The following is a 17,865-nucleotide window of genomic DNA, read 5'->3' as shown; positions in this document are numbered from 1 at the left end:
TATGTATTTATTTATTTACGACTTAGAATGCATAATATTTGGTTAGAATGCATAATATTTGGTTAATATTCAGGTGAAGATATGTATAAAGGGTATTGTTGGCGGGTTTTGGATCATTAAATAGATAATTTTGTGGGCAAAATAGAGAGCCCCCATTGACTACATTGTTAGCAGACTTTTTATGTATTTATTTATTTACGACTTAGAATGCATAATATTAGGTTATAATGCATACTATTTGGTCAATATTCAGGTCAAGATATGTATAAAGAGTACTGTTGCTGGGTTTTGGATCGTGAATTAGAAAATTTTGTGGGCAAAATAGAGAGCCCCCAATGACTACATTGATAGCAGACTTTTTATGGCTGTGAAAGGACACTGACTTTTAGAGTTAGCATTTTTCATCACAGAATAGAATAGAATAGATTAGAATAGAAAAGAATCACACTAGAAATTGTGCATGCAGAGCTATGAGGCTGGACATGCATTGCAGCATATCAAAACAACCCCCTGATACCATGTATATATGCCCCCTAGTGGCAGTAAGCGGCATAGGGACTGTCTTGCAGAAAATACTTTGTTCCATGTCGTTAAAACACTTAGCATTAGATTTAATCGCTACAATCTTTTGTTGATGTGGGACATCACTGCCTCTCCATCCATGATCTGAACTTTGATCAGAAAACGTGCAATACTATCCTGCTCAGTGGCCTTGTGGTTAGAGTGTCTGCCCTAAAATCGGTAAGACGGTGTTCAAACCCCGGCCGAGTCATACCAAAGACTATAATAAGTCTGTTAGTCTGTCCGGATCGGACAGACTAACCTCCTCTAACCTCCAAGGACAAAGCTACGAACAATGGGAGACCGGGCTTTCTGCTCCGCCGCTCCCAGTCTGTGGAACGCTCTCCCTGACCACCTGAGGGCACCACAGACTGTGGATGCTTTTAAAAAAGGCTTAAAAACCCTTCTTTTTAAAAAAGAATTTTTTTAGAATCAGAATCAGAATACCTTTATTGTCATTGTATGGAAACAACGAAATTGGACAGCAATCCAGCTCAGTGCTCTTAAAACAAACCTACCGTATTTTTCGGACTATAAGTCGCAGTTTTTTTCATAGTTTGACTTATATATGTTTTTTTCCTTTTTTATTATGCATTTTCGGCAGGTGCGACTTATACTCCGAAAAATACGCTACATGAAATAGTCTTAAGACAACAATAATAATAAAAAATTTTTAAAAACATAATAAAATGTTAAAAAAATATTGCACAGTAGATCTCTATCAGAGGTAAGCCAGTAATAAAGTGGTGAGTGTTCAGGTAAATGCAGAGTTTAGGGCAATAACAGCTCTAGGATAGAAACTGTTTTTCAGTCTATTTGTCTTTGCTTTGATGGTCTTATAGCGCCTCCCTGAGGGCAAGAGTTCAAGCCAGTGGTGACCTGGGTGGGATGAGTCCCTGAGGATGCTGTTTGCCCTCCTGTTACAGTGTCTCTTATACAGGTCCTCTAGAGCAGTGGTTCTCAACCTTTTTTCAGTGATTTTTTTTTTTAATTCAAGTACCCCCTAATCAGAGCAAAGCATTTTTGGTTGAAAAAAAGAGATAAAGAAGTCAAATACAGCACTATGTCATCAGTTTCTGATTTATTAAATTGTATAACAGTGCAAACTATTGCTCATTTGTAGTGGTCTTTCTTGAACTATTTGGAAATAAAGATAGGTTTTTATTTATATTTATAAAGGATTTTTGAATTGTTGCTATTTTTAGAATATTTAAAAAAAAATTGGCATACCTTCAAGTACCCCAAGGGGTACGCGTACCCCCATTTGAGAACCACTGCTCTAGAGATGTAAGAGGACATGCAGTGATCCTCTGGGCTAGATATATGCGTGCTCGTTCTACTTTTTATTTTTATTTATTTTTATTATTTTTTTAATACACTGTCGCACTTTCAGGTTGTTTACCCAATGGAAAGTGCTTTTTTACAAATAAAACCTATTATTATTATTAATAATGGGGCCCATTACCTCCCTGCTTGGCACTCAGTTGGAATTGGGGGTTAAATCACCAAAAATTATTCCCGGGCGCGGCCACCGCTGCTGCTCACTGCTCCCCTCACCTCCCAGGGGGGGTGGAACAAGGGGATGGGTCAAATGCAGAGGGTAATTTCACCACACCTAGGGTGTGTGTGACTATCATTGGTACTTTAACTTTAACTTTAACTTTTACCTTTGCAATTGTTATCCATGTTAAAAAAAATAAAATAAAAATACAGTTGGAGTATGAGCCTGTCAGCATTGTGATGATTTTTGGCGACGCTTTAACGGCTGCCTTCAAACATGTGAACAATCCTCAGAGACGTTGTGTTGCTGGTCGGGGGCCAAAAACGGCGAACATTGTGTTGACCTCACGTATCTTCGCCTTTTCTCAACATTTTGTTTTTCAGCTTCTCGGATTATGACTTTTCCTGCTGCTTCCTCTCTTTCTCCCGGGACTTTGTCTCCCCTCTTCTTCCTCCTCCTCCGTCCTCGCCGCTGTTTTGCTGGCAGACATCAGCGTTTGTCCTAACAGGAAGCCGTGCACTCATCCGCGTCGCGCCGCTTCCTCGCTCAATGTCAAACGGACGCCGATTCATCATCATAACGAATGGCAGGGCACCCCTAATGGCTAAAAGTTGGCCTAATATGGAGCAATTATCACTAGGTGGTCATTTCGACAATGATACCATTTATTAGGGAGACCGGCAATAGGACTTGGAGCTAACCAAAACATTAGGAACAGCTCCAGAGGACTGCAACCTACGATCACCATAACATCGTGACACTAATTCCATACAATTGATATTCATTAAAAGCTGCAATTGCTTGCGAAAAGAATCGTGGATCCCAAGCGCCCCCTAAAAGTTGAAAGTGTCATTTATTTAGTTCAAGCAACGCGTCGTGTAGCACAGATACAGTCTGGTGTGTGTCAGGTTCAAACACTGATGACATCTATTAAACAAGACAAGAAGCAAAGAATCAAACAGAGACAGAATTCAATGTGGTTCAGTGAGGAGAAACGTGCACATCTGTATCCTTGTACAGTGTCATCACCATCCATCCATCCATCCATCCATCCATCTTCTTCCGCTTATCCGAGGTCGGGTCGCGGGGGCAGCAGCCTAAGCAGGGAAGCCCAGACTTCCCTCTCCTCAGCCACTTCGTCCAGCTCTTCCTGTGGGACCCCGAGGCGTTCCCAGGCCAGCCGGGAGACATAGTCTTCCCAACGTGTCCTGGGTCTTCCCCGCGGCCTCCTACCGGTCGGACGTGCCCTAAACACCTCCCTAGGGAGGCGTTCGGGTGGCATCCTGACCAGATGCCCGAACCACCTCATCTGGCTCCTCTCGATGTGGAGGAGCAGCGGCTTTACTCTGAGCTCCTCCCGGTTGGCAGAGCTTCTCACCCTATCTCTAAGGGAGAGCCCCGCCACCCGGCGGAGGAAACTCATTTGGGCCGCTTGTACCCGTGATCTTGTCCTTTCGGTCATAACCCAAAGCTCATGACCATAGGTGAGGATGGGAACGTAGATCGACCGGTAAATTGAGAGCTTTGCCTTCCGGCTCAGCTCCTTCTTCACCACAACGGTGTCATCACGTTCTGCCAAAAGATTGCACGCCTCCTCCTTTTATTTTGGAACCTCCCCCGACCACATGGTCACCACTGCTTCCAAAGGTTAAAGGTTCGTAAAATAGTTTAAAAAGAGTTCCATAAAATAGTTCAAAAAGAGTTCGTCTGGAAATTGGGCAGATCCTGTCATCTGTCCGCTTTGAAGTCCTTGGGTTAGAACAATATCTTTCTGTTGATTACCATACATAAGAGAAAACTGAAATCTAAGTAAGATGAAATATCTCAAATAAGGGTGATATTTGCTTATTTTCTGTTTGATAAGATAATTCTTCTCACTAAGCAGATTTTATGTTAGAGTGTTTTACTTGTTTTAAGTGTTTTGGTCCTAAATGATCTCAGTAAGATATTACAGCTTGTTGCTGAGATTTGATGACCTATATTGAGTAAAACATGCTTGAAACTAGAATATCAAGTGTTGCAAAGCTGTGTCATCAACACTCACAAGTATAAAACTACTTTTTTAAAGTAATCGTTTCTTACTTCAAGCATGAACAAAAAAATCATGACTTTGACACAATTGTGTCTCATAATTAAAACAGATGACAGCCAAATGGACTTTGCTGTTTTATTTTCAATGAAACAATAGAAAATAGGTACTCATATAGTAGTACAGTTGGCACAGTACAGTAAACTGACAGTTAATATTTAAACATATAACATTTCTAACTATTTTGAACATAAATAGTTCATGCACATTCAGGTAAATTCTTCAAAATTACCATTAAAAAACATTGGGCCGGGGGCCGGGCTGTATATATGCGCACTAATTGACTGAAAGATCACGCACTTGGCGCGATGATGTCATGTTATCCATGGAAAAATGCATTTTTAGACAATATGATTTTCCTGAGCGGCTAGGATACCCCGAGAGTAACAAGCGGTTGCCTTGTTGTCTTTCCATTAAGAACAATAAACTAGTTTTTAGTATAAGTTTGCTGGTTTCAAGAAATGTAATATCATTATGTCAAGATAATGGCACTAGCATTTACTTCATTTAAGAATATTTTTCAACATATTGAACAAAAAGGTCTCTTTTTTTTCCACCAAGAAAAGTGCACTTGTTATTAGTGAGAATATACTTATTTTAAGCTATTTTTGGGTTCATACACTGGACAAAAGTATTGGGACACTTAGGACTCAAACTGGACAAATGTATTGGGACACTTAGGACTACCACTGGACACAAGTATTGGGACACCTACACTGGACAAAAGTATTGGGACACTTAGGACTACAACTTGACAAAAGTATTGGGACACTTCGGACTACCACTGGACATAAGTATTGGGACACTTAGGACTAAAACTGGACAAAAGTATTGGGACACTTAGGAATACAACTTGACAAAAGTATTGGGCCACTTGGGACTAAAACTTGACAAAAGTATTGGGACACTTACACTGGACAAAAGTATTGGGACACTTAGGACTACCACTGAACAAAAGTATTGGGACACTTCGGACTAAAAGTAGACAAAAGTATTGGGACACTTAGGACTACCACTGGACAAAAGTTTTGGGACACTTACACTGGACAAAAGTATTGGGACACTTAGGACTAAAACTGGACAAAAGTTTTGGGACACTTAGGACTACAACTGGACAAAAGTATTGGGACACTTAGGACAGAACTTGACAAAAGTATTGGGCCACTTGGGACTAAAACTTGACAAAAGTATTGGGACACTTACACTGGACAAAAGTATTGGGATACTTACACTGGACAAAAGTATTGGGACACTTAGGACTACAACTTGACAAAAGTATTGGGACACTTAGGACTACCACTGCACAAAAGTATTGGGACACTTACACTGGACAAAAGTATTGGGACACTTAGGACTACCACTGGACAAAAGTTTTGGGACACTTACACTGGACAAAAGTATTGGGACACTTAGGAATACAACTTGACAAAAGTATTGGGACACTTACGACTACCACTGGACAAAAGTTTTGGGACACTTACACTGGACAAATGTATTGAGACACTTACAATGGACAAAAGTATTGGGACACTTAGGACTACAACTTGACAAAAGTATTGGGACACTTCGGACTAAAAGTAGACAAAAGTATTGGGACGCTTAGGACTACCACTGGACAAAAGGTTTGGGACACTTACACTGGACAAAAGTATTGGGACACTTACACTGGACAAAAGTATTGGGACACTTAGGAATACAACTTGACAAAAGTATTGGGACACTTAGGACTACCACTGCACAAAAGTATTGGGACACTTACACTGGACAAAAGTATTGGGACACTTACACTGGACAAAAGTATTGGGACACTTAGGAATACAACTTGACAAATGTATTGGGACACTTAGGACTACCACTGCACAAAAGTATTGGGACACCTACACTGGAAAAAAGTATTGGGACACTTAGGACTGCAACTTGACAAAAGTATTGGGACACTTAGGACTAAAACTGGACTAAAGTATTGGGACACTTAGGACTAGCACCTGCCAAATACGCGGGCCCGACCAACGCTGCTTGCAGCTTTAATTTTACTTGTTTTGGAAAGTCTTGACAAGCCGAATTTTCTTGTTCTATTGGCAGATAATTTTGCTTAGTTCAAGTAAAATACCCCTCATTTTTGTATTTTTTTTTTCTTGCTTTTGACCACTGACTTTTTGCAGTGTGTATCACATGAAGCTGCGGCGTGTTTGCACTGAGGGTTGGACTGTCAAGGAGGTTGGCTGCAGAGGCAGACACACACGGGAGGTGATGCATGACGACATTCTGCTTCAACAACACAAACAAATGGCGAGGCCGTGAGTCCAGCAGGTCCAGCTCAGTTTGGCCGCTTGTTCCTGTTTATGTTGTGTTTGCATGTCAAGTGTGCAGCGCCCAGGTGTTGACCATCTGTGGTGCAGCACATTCTGCATCATGATGAAGAATATTTGTCCCCAAATACCCCCTAAAGGTGGAACATGTCATCTATGTTCACACTGCTAATTAGGCTCATGTATATACAGTGGTGGTCAAAAGTGTACATACACTTGTAAAGAACATCATGTCTTGAGTTTACAATAATTTCTACAAGTCTTATTTTTTTGTGATAGAGTGATTGGAGCACATACTTGTTGGTCACAAAAAAATATTCATGAAGTTTGCTTCTTTTATGAATTTATTATGGGTCTACTGAAAATGTGCTGGGTCAAAAGTATACATACAGCAATGTTAATATTTGCTTACATGTCCCTTGGCAAGTTTACCTGCAATAAGGCGCTTTTGGTAGCCATCCACAAGCTTCTGCTTGAGTTTTTTGACCACTCCTCTTGACTAAATTGGTGCAGTTCAGCTAAATTTGTTGGTTTTCTGACATGGACTTGTTTCTTCAGCATTGTCCACATGTTTAAGTCAGGACTTTGGAAAGGCCATTCTAAAACCTTAATTTGAGCCTGATTTATTACCACTTTTGACGTGTTTTTGGGGTCATTGTCTTGTTGGAACACCCAACTGCGCCCAAAACCCAACCTCCGGGCTGATGATTTTAGCTTGTCCTGAAGAATTTGGAGGTAATCCTCCTTTTTCATTGTCCCATTTACTCTCTGTAAAGCAGCAGTTCCATTGGCAGCAAAACAGGCCCAGAGCATAATACTACCACCACCATGCTTGGCGGTAGGGATAGTGTTCCTGGGATTAAAGGCCTCACCTTTTCTCCTCCAAACATATTGATGGGTGTTGTGGCCAAACAGCTACATTTTTGTTTCATCTGACCACAGAACTTTCTTCTGCTACCAAAGAATGTACAACAATTCTTCTCAACTAAAGAGGAGAAATATAACCTTAGAGGAAAAAATAATTTAAAACATTTATATGCACGTACAACACTTAGAACTTTTAGCATATCAGTATGTGGAATTAAATGATGGAATGGATTAAGTAAAGAAGTTAAAAATTGTACTGATATGATCCAGTTTAAGAGGTTGTTCAAAATAATAGTGCTTACAGAGTACAAAGAAGAATAATTATGAGAAATACTTTCAACCTTATTGAAAATAAGATATTCTTCATCTCAGTATGTTAATAATGACTGAATTAATTAATTAATTACATATTACAAAACTGTTGTATACTAATTCATAGATGTTATTTTATTATAGAAAAAGGTCAGTAAATGATTCTATATATTTGTAAACGCTTTGAAGTGGGAAAGGGGTAGGATTAAATAAGCTTTGTTTCTTCCTACTCCTTTTCGGGCATGATGTAAAATGAAATGATATGAAATTGTGTGATGTATTATGATGTAAGTGTGTTCATGTTCGAAATAAACTAAAGAAAGAAAGAAAGAAAAAAAAGAAGGTCTTATCTTTGTCCATGTGATGTCAGATGAAACAAAAATGTAGCTGTTTGGCCACAATACCCAGCAATATGTTTGGAGGAGAAAAGTTGAGGCTTTTAATCCCAGGAACACCATCCCTACCGTCAAGCATGGTGGTGGTCGTATTATGCTCTTGGCTTGTTTTGCTGCCAATGGAACTGGTGCTTTAAATGGGACAATGAAAAAGGAGGATTACCTCTAAATTCTTCTGGACAACCTAAAATCATCAGGTTGGGTCTTGGGCGCAGTTGGGTGTTCCAGCAGGACAATGATCCCAAACACTTCAAAAGTGGTAAAGGAATGGCTAAATCAGGCTCGAATTCCTACCGTCAAGCATGGTGGTGATAGTATTATGCTCTGGGTCTGTTTTGCTGCCAATTGAACTGGTGCTTTACAGAGAGTAAATGGGACAATGAAAAAGGAGGATTAGCTCCAAATTCTTCAGGACAAGCTAAAATCATCAGGTTGGGTCTTGGGCGCAGTTGGGTGTTCCAACAGGACAATGACCCCAAACACACGTCAAAAGTGGTAAAATAATGGCTAAATCTGGCTAAGAATGAAGGTTTTACAATGGCCTTGCCAAAGTCCTGACTTAAACGTGTGGACAATGCTGAAGAAACAAGTCCATGTCAGAAAACCAATAAATTTAGCTGAGATGAAACAAAAATTGAGCTGTTGGGCCACAATTTTTTTTTTTTTTGCGTCTCCAGACAGATTTTTTTGGTTGTAATTTTGGCTCTTTCAACATTTTGGGTTGCCGACCCCTGCTTTAGGGTATAAAAGCAGGGATAAACCGAGCAACCTGAAGCAACCTATGAAAGGGAGGGTCTGCATATGCACTCAAACAAGGTACATTTTTGTTCCACCACACGAATAAAAAAAAAAAAACGGATTCCCGGAGAAGAAAATAAGAAAAACAATCACCTTCACATGTTTATGTATGTAGGAGGGTGCTTTTGGTAGCCATTGACAAGCTTCTGATGAAACAAAAATGTAGCTGTTTGGCCACAATACCCAGCAATATGTTTGGAGTAGAAAAGGTGAGGCCTTTAATCCCAGGAACATCATTCCTACCGTCAAGCATGGTGGTGGTAGTATTATGCTCTGGGCCTGTTTTGCTGCCAATGGAACTGGTGCTTTACAGAGAGTAAATGGGACAATGAAAAAGGAGGATTACCTCCAAATTCTTCAGGACAAGCTAAAATCATCAGCCCGGAGGTTGGGTCTTGGGCGCAGTTGGGTGTTCCAACAGGACAATGACCCCAAACACACGTCAAAAGTGGTAAAGAAATGGCTAAATCAGGCTAGAATGAAGGTTTTCTTCCCAAAGTCCTGACTTAAACGTGTGGACAATGCTGAAGAAACAAGTCCATGTCAGAAAACCAACACATTTAGCTGAACTGCACCAATTTTGTCAAGAGGAGTGGTCAAAAATTCAAGCAGAAGCTTGTGGATGGCTACCAAAAGCACCTTATTGCAGGTAAACTTGCCAAGGGACATGTAAGCAAATATTAACATTGCTGTATGTATACTTTTGACCCAGCACATTTTCAGTAGACCCATAATTAATTCATAAAAGAAGCAAACTTCATGAATGTTTATTTGTGACCAACAAGTATGTGCTCCAATCACTCTATCACAAAAAAATAAGACTTGTAGAAATTATTGTAAACTCAAGACATGATGTTCTTTACAAGTGTATGTACACTTTTGACCACCACTGTATATACATGACTATTCTGTTTTTGTTTTTTTACATTTCATGACTTTGTACAATTGTAGCAAAAGCAACATGAGAAAAATGTGCTAAAAATTCTTTTTGAAATCATAACATATTTTAAATTTAACTTGTAAATATTACTATTTTTGTCTGCTAATTGAAATGATAACAAACTAGAGATGCGCGGATAGGCAATTATTTCATCTGCAACCGCATCACAAAAGTCGTCAACCATCCGCATCCACCCGAATTAACATTTAATCAACACCGCACCCGCCCGTTGTTATATATCTAATATAGACGATGCAAGGCATTAGTGAGGTTATAAAGCTTTTGCCTGTTAAAGAAAGGAGACTGATCCAATGCAGCAGAGACATTCAATGCGTGCCACGCTGTCACGGCCCAGACGCACACCAGTGCGCAATCATCTGGGAGCCGCGCTGAGCGCACCTCCAAGCGCGTGGAGGTGCGATGTCCCTCGCACCCGCGGCGGCTCCACCCGGGCTCGTGCCCGAGGCTTCAGCACGCACCGCGGCGGCCATCCTACTCGTCGCGGCCTAGCCCTAGCGGCTCTCGCTGCCGGCGACGGCCGGGGATGGGCCGGCCGACGCTCCAGCGCCATCCATTTTCAGGGCTAGTTGATTCGGCAGGTGGGTTGTTACACACTCCTTAGCGGGTTCCGACTTCCATGGCCACCGTCCAGCTGCTGTCTATATCAACCAACACCTTTTCTGGGGTCTGATGAGCGTCGGCATCGGGCGCCTTAACCCGGCGTTCGGTTCATCCACTCGGCTCACCAGGGTGAGCCCCACCCCTTTCGTGAGCGCACTGCGCGCGGAGTGACCCCTGTTACGCGCCCCCGGCAACGGGGGTGGCGGGCAGGTAAGCTGCGCGGGCGGAGCGCGCGAAGTGACCCCTGTTACGAGCCCCCGGTGGCGGGCAGGTAAGCTGCTTACCTGCTGCGCGTGACGCCGGCCGCGGCGAAGGCGGACGAGGCGGGGTGTCGGTGCGGTGGGCGCGGTGGTGACCCTGGACGTGCGTCGGGCCCTTCTCGCGGATCACCTCAGCTACGGCTCCCGGTGGGGCCCTCTCGGGGGAAGGGGCCTCGGTCCCGGACCCCGGCGAGGCGTCCCTTCTCCGCTCCGTAAAAGTGTCCATCTCTTTTTTTTTCTTCTTCTTCTGTTGTGGCATATGCTGCAGGTGCCTGCTCGTTTTTCGTATGTGGGTAACAACATTTAACTATGTATATATATTTCCCAATTGGTTTAACTGCCATCCGCCTGAATCTATTTAAAATCTAATTTTTTTTTATTTCAACCGCCCGACCCGACCCGACCCGCGGATAAAATCTAATTTTTTTTTATTTCAACCGCCCGATCCGCGGATAATCCGCGGACTCCGCGGTTGTGTCCGCAAACCGCGCATCTCTATAACAAACACACAAGTATGAACAGTCACTTTAGCATCCATGTCAGCTGCTAACATCACACCAGTGTCCTGACTAGAGATGTCCGATAATGGCTTTTTTTGCCGATATCCCGATATTGTCCAACTCTTAATTTCCGATTCCGATATCAACCGATACCGATATATACGGTCGTGGAATTAACACATTATTTTGCCCAATGTAACAAGGTTTTCCAAAATAAATCAACTCAAGTTATGGGAAAAAAAAATGCCAACATGGCACTGCCATATTTATTATTGAAGTCACAAAGTGCATTATTTTTTTTTAACATGCCTCAAAACAGCAGCTTGGAATATGGGACATGAGCATGAGGAGGTTGAGGTGGGCGGGGTTTTGGGGGTAGGGTGTAGCGGGGGGTGTATATTGTAGCGTCCCGGAAGAGTTAGTGCTGCAAGGGATTCTGGGTATTTGTTCTGTTGTGTTTATGTTGTGTTACGGTGCGGATGTTCTCCCGAAATGTGTTTGTCATTCTTGTTTGGTGTGGGTTCACAGTGTAGCGCATATTTGTAACAGTGTTAAAGTTGTTTATACAGCCACCCTCAGTGTGACCTGTATGGCTGTTGACCAAGTATGCCTTGTGTGTGTGAAAAGCCGTCGATATTATGTGATTGGGCCGGCACGCAAAGGCAGTGCCTTTAAGGTTTATTGGCGCTCTGTACTTCTCCCTACGTCCGTGTACACAGCGGCGTTTTAAAAAGTCATTATTTTACTTTTTGAAACCAAAACCGATAATTTCCGATATTACATTTTAAAGCATTAATCGAACCGATAATATCGGCAGTCCGATATTATCGGACATCTCTAGTCCTGACTGGTCCACCATTGTTATAGAATGTTAACTCGGTGATCCGGGTTTAGCCAAGGCAGCAACAAAGATGCTACACTGCAAAAAGTCAGTGTTCAAAAACAAGAAAAAAAAAATACAAAAATGAGGGGTATTTTATTTGAAATAAGCAAAATTATCTGCCAATAGAACAAGAAAATTCGGCTTGTCAAGATTTTCCAAAACAAATTAGCTAACCTCAATGAACCCAAAAATAGCTTAAAATAAGTATATTCTCACTAATAACAACTGTACTACTATATGAGTACGTATTAAAGTGCACTTTTCTTGGTAGAAAAAAAAAAAGAGACCTTTTTGCTCAATATGTTGAAAAATATTCTTAAATGAAGTAAATGCTAGGCATCATGATTATTTTTTTTCATGCTTGAAGTAAGAAATTATTACTTTAAAAATGTAGTTTTATACTTGTGAGTGTTGATGACACAGCAGTTGATATTCTAGTTTCAAGCATGTTTTACTCAATATAGGTCATCAAATCTCAGCAACAAGCTGTAATATCTTACTGTTAGAATAATTATGTATATATTATCACACAACTCTTATGCTTAAGGGCCGTTGCTATAGTTATTATCAATTGTGCTGAAGTTGTACTTTTTCTATCCGTGAGATAATTTAGGACCAAAACCCTTAAAACAAGTAAAACACACTAACATAAAATCTGCTTAGTGAGAAGAACGATCTTATCAGACAGAAAATAAGCAAATATCACCCTTATTTGAAATATTTCATCTTACTTAGATTTCACTTTTTGCTGTGTAACCTCATTAGAACAACCCAGTGCATGCTAAAGATAAAGTTAAAAAGTTAAAGTACCAATGATTGTCACACACACACTAGGTGTGGCGAGATTATTCTCTGCATTTGACCCATCACCCTTGATCACCCCCTGGGAGGTGAGGGGAGCAGTGGGCAGCAGCGGTGGCCGCGCCCGGGAATCATTTTTGGTGATTTAACCCCCAATTCCAACCCTTGATGCTGAGTGCCAAGCAGGGAGGTAATGGGTCCCATTTTTATAGTCTTTGGTATGACTCGGCCGGGGTTTGAACTCACAACCTACCCATCTCAGGGCGGACACTCTAACCACTAGGCCACTGAGTAGTGTTTACATGCTAAATATTGTACTCATGTGAAACGCAGCGAGAGACAATGACATTTCCATATTCCTCGTTGCGCAGCTTGGAGGAGTTGCATGAATTCCAGGAGGGTTCATGTCTTGCCAGAACACTGGCTCCAATTTAAAGAGCAAGCTGCAACTAAACTAAGCTAAGATATTAATCCTCAGCCCCCAATGGCGGAAAATTAATGAAGTTTATTCCCAGGCATACTTGCCAACCCTCCCGAATTTCCCAGGAGACTCCCGAAATTCAGCGCCTCTCCCGAAAACCTCCCGGGACAAATATTCTCCCGAAAATCTCCCGATTTTCAGCCGGAGCTAGAGGCCACGCCCCCTCCAGCTCCATGCGGACCTGAGTGAGAACAACCTTTTTTTGTGACGGGAGGACAACAGGGTGACAAGAACTAAATCATCCAGACGAGAGATAAATTGTACTATTATGTTTATCTTACCTAAAAAAAAAAAAAATGTATTAATTAAAAAAAAAATTACTATATTTTGCTAAAAACATCAAAATTAATTGTATATTTTATTTGTATTTTTTCTGACTCCTTATTACATCCAGCCATAGAATTATACATTACAATAAACATATTTGAAATAATTAATTTTAAATGATCATAATAATTCATTTAAAATGACCATATTTAATTATTAAAATAATTGCTTGTTTATCAACAACTTTAGCATTTTATTCATTACATTTTGAAGCTCTCAGAAGCCAAGTTATGTTATATTCCTTAATATTTATTTATGCAAGTTTGAAGTATCAATTATCTAAACACAGTTTTGTTTGCATATTTTCAGGATGTAGATATATATATATATATATATATATATATATATATATATATATATATATATATATATATATATATATATATATATATATATCAGTGACGTACGGTGAGGTTGATGGCTGGTGAGGCACTGACTTCATCACAGTCAGATTTACAAACATATGAACCCTAAAGAGTATCTTATTCACCATTTGATTGGCAGCAGTTAACGGGTTATGTTTAAAAGCTCATACCAGCATTCTTCCCTGCTTGGCACTCAGCATCAAGGGTTAGAATTGGGGGTTAAATCACCAAAAATTATTCCCAGGCGCGGCGCCGCTGCTGCCCACTGCTCCCCTCACCTCCCAGGGGGTGAACAAGGGGATGGGTCAAATGCAGAGGACACATTTCATTACACCTAGTGTGTGTGTGACAATCATTGGTACTTTAACTTAACTTTAACTTTACACATACAAACTGTAGCACACAAAATAGCACATTTAATAAAAAAAACGTTATTATGGTCTTACCTTTACTTAGAAATTAAGTCCATGCGCCGCAACTAAAGCCCTCACTTAAACTTTCCACGTGCAAGATTGAATCTATTTAAAAAAGTGTAACCGAGGGTTTATAAATGTCGCCTATACTGTATGAAACTACAAAATAACAAACACGGAGGCTCCAGTTTACACGAGGACCACTTTATTTACCTTCTTTCAAAAAACTCCGCAACGTGACATCACTTCCACTCTTAGCGCCTTCAAAATAAGAGCTCAAGGCATATACTGTATAACAGTGCATAACAGGAACTTAACATCACAAAGAGGAAAGCCCATGAAAATAGGTTACAAAAGTTATTTAATAAGAAGCCAAAAAGTGCAAAAACAATAATGTTCGTGTTGGAGGAGTTGTGAATTAGATACACCTGCAGTCTGCAGGTGTACCTAATGTTGTGGCCCTGCAGTCATTCACAACTTCTCCAACACGAACATTATTGTTTTTGCACTTTTTGGCTTCTTATGAAATAACTTTTTTAAATAGATTCAATCTTGCACGTGGAAAGTTTAAGTGTGGGCTTTAGTTGATATAACACTCAGGGGTTGCCGTGCATTCTACGGCGGGGGTGCAGGAGGCGAGCCTCAGCCAGTGCGTCTTTTGCAGCCGTTTTATGATCGCTCAGCACAAGAAATACTTTACACACATACAGTTGTTGACAAAATACACTGTACATTATATACCTCAGCTAACTAAACTATGGAAATGTATAATATAATTCATATAGCAATACAGTCTCACTGCACAGCAGGCCAGCAGTTAGCCGAGTCCGCAATCCATGTTGAGGCACTGAGTGACGTGCCTCAACTGGCTGCTGTTCACCACACCGTCTCTTCTCAGTATTTGAACGGCAAATGTGAAAATTCAGCGATTTTAAATAAAAAATAATCTAAAACGGGTTAAGTTAAATGGAAAATAACTTTATAGTATAATCACTGGATATATATATATATATATATATATATATATATATATATATATATATATATATATATATATATGTATGTGTGGGAAAAAAAATCACAAGACTACTTCATCTCTACAGGCCTGTTTCATGAGGGGTTCCCTCAATCATCATTAATCTCCTGATGATTGAGGGAACCCCTCATGAAACAGGCCTGTAGAGATGAAGTAGTCTTGTGATTTTTTTTCCCACACATACATATATCGCGCTCTACTACGGTATCGAGCACTATTTTTTGGATAACCTTATTAAGACATATATATATATATATATATATATATATATATATATATATATATATATATATATGTATGAAATACTTGACTTGGTGAATTCTAGCTGTCAATATACTCTTCCCCTCTTAACCACGCCCCCACCCCACCTCCGACCACGCCCTCCACCCCCTACCCACCCCCCACCTCCTGAAATCGGAGGTCTCAAGGTTGGCAAGTATGCTTTATTTAGACAAAAACATTTTTGGAAAGTAGGATAATATACTGTAACATTTGTTGCGATATTGGATACTTATAAAGTTTAAAAGGCATGCAATTTCGAGCAGTGCATATATTTTTTTCTGTCAAAATTGAAAAAATCCATTACATTTAGTGAGAAAATATGAAGTACTTTATTGACACATGTCATTTCCAGGTGTTTGCAGGCCAGATAAAATGATGTCACGGGCCAAATCTGGGCCCCCGGGCCTTGAGTTTGACATCTGTGCTTTAGTTACATGCTATAAAACATTTTCACTTCTATAATCTGTTGTATCAGATCAGGATCTGAGGCCAAAAGTGGGGACATCCCTGACTGTTGTTATAATTATGAGGCTCGCCATTTATCACATACATAGTTGTAATGGCCTGGATCCACATGTATGTGTCAGTGGGAGCTCCACAGACGTGTGTGAACACAACCCAGTCTGGCAAAACACTTTGAGGCCAGCCTGGATTCGCTGTTAGACACTGACGGATATTTACTTATTTCCGGCTCAGGGGAAATGATTTCTTTTCTGGCTTTTTTTGTGTGTGTGACATGATAAGAGATATGCGAATCTGTAAGTGCTTGAAAAGTACGTGCGGTGTGACGATAACGAGGGGAGGGATAAACGAAGCAGCAACCTCTTGCCCCTTTTAACAAAAGTGAAGGTCTGCAAGTGCACGCAAACACAGAGTTTTTAAAAGCTCTTTGAGTTCAGTGTTCAAAAACAAGAAAAAAAATATATAAAAATGAGGGGTATTTTACTTGGACTAAGCAAAATTATCTGCCAATAGAACAAGAAAATCCGGCTTGTCAAGACTTTCCAAAACAAGTAAAATTAGCTAACAAAAATACCTTAAAATAAGTAAATTCTCACTAATAAGTGCTTTTTTTTTGGACCTTTTTGCTCAATATGTTGAAAAATATTCTTAAATAAGTAAATGCTAGTGCCATTATCTTGACATAATGATATGCGCTCGGCATCATGATTTTTTTTTTTCATGCTTGAAGTAAGAAATGATTACCTTATTTTTCGGACTATAAGTCGCAGTTTTTTTCATAGTTTGGCTGGGCTCCAATGCGATTTATATATGTTTTTTTCCTTTTTTATTATGCATTTATGGCAGGTGCGACTTATACTCCGGTGCGACTTATACTCCGAAAAATACGGTACTTTAAAAAAGCAGTTTTATACTTGTGAGTGTTGATGACACAGCTTTGCAACAGTTGATATTCTAGTTTCAAGCATGTTTTACTCAATATAGGTCATCAAATCTCAGCAAAAAACTGTAATATTTACTTAAATAATATTTTAAATATAATATAAATAATAATAATAATAATAATAATAATAAATATATATAATAATATAATATATAATAATATAATATAATAATAAAATAATAATATATAAATAATTTAAACAATATTAATATTTACTTTTATTTACTTAAAACAAGTAAAACACTCTAACATAAAATCTGCTTAGTGAGAAGAATGATCTTATCAGACAGAAAAGAAGCAAATATCACCCTTATTTGACATATTTCATCTTACTTAGATTTCACTTTTTGCAGTGTAGGGTTGGGGCTAGCTTTAGGGCGGGGGGTCAGCAACCCGCGGCTCTAGAGCCACTTTAGCGCCACCTTAGTGGCTCCCTGGACCTCTTTCAGAGATGTGTGAAAATGAAAAAAGATGAAAATATCTTTTTTGTTTTAATATATTTTCTGTGGAAGAACAAACCTTCTTAAGTGTTATAAATCCCACTGTTTATGTAAAAACGTGCTTCACCGATGAGAGTATTTGGCGAGCACCGTTTTGTCCTACTAATTTCAGCGATCCGTGAACTCATCGTAGTTAGTTTACATGTCCGACTTTCTCCGACGCTGCCACAGAAAGACGTGTTTTATGACACTCCTTCCATGTCTCGTTCTGTCCACCAA

The 17,865-nt window shown here is 39.9% G+C and overlaps 1 protein-coding gene across 1 annotated transcript in view; it reads left to right on the top strand.

Moving 5' to 3' along the window:
- LOC133618472 (uncharacterized) overlaps window positions 1–17,865 on the top strand; it is a 55,932-nt gene that overhangs the window by 26,129 nt on the left and 11,938 nt on the right. The gene's annotated exons all lie outside the window — the stretch shown is intronic.

Source organism: Nerophis lumbriciformis, linkage group LG19 (assembly GCF_033978685.3).
Source record: "Nerophis lumbriciformis linkage group LG19, RoL_Nlum_v2.1, whole genome shotgun sequence".
Taxonomy (NCBI): Eukaryota; Metazoa; Chordata; class Actinopteri; order Syngnathiformes; family Syngnathidae; genus Nerophis; species Nerophis lumbriciformis.
Note: the sequence above shows the minus strand (reverse complement) of the source record. Positions and strands in the feature narration are given on the sequence as shown.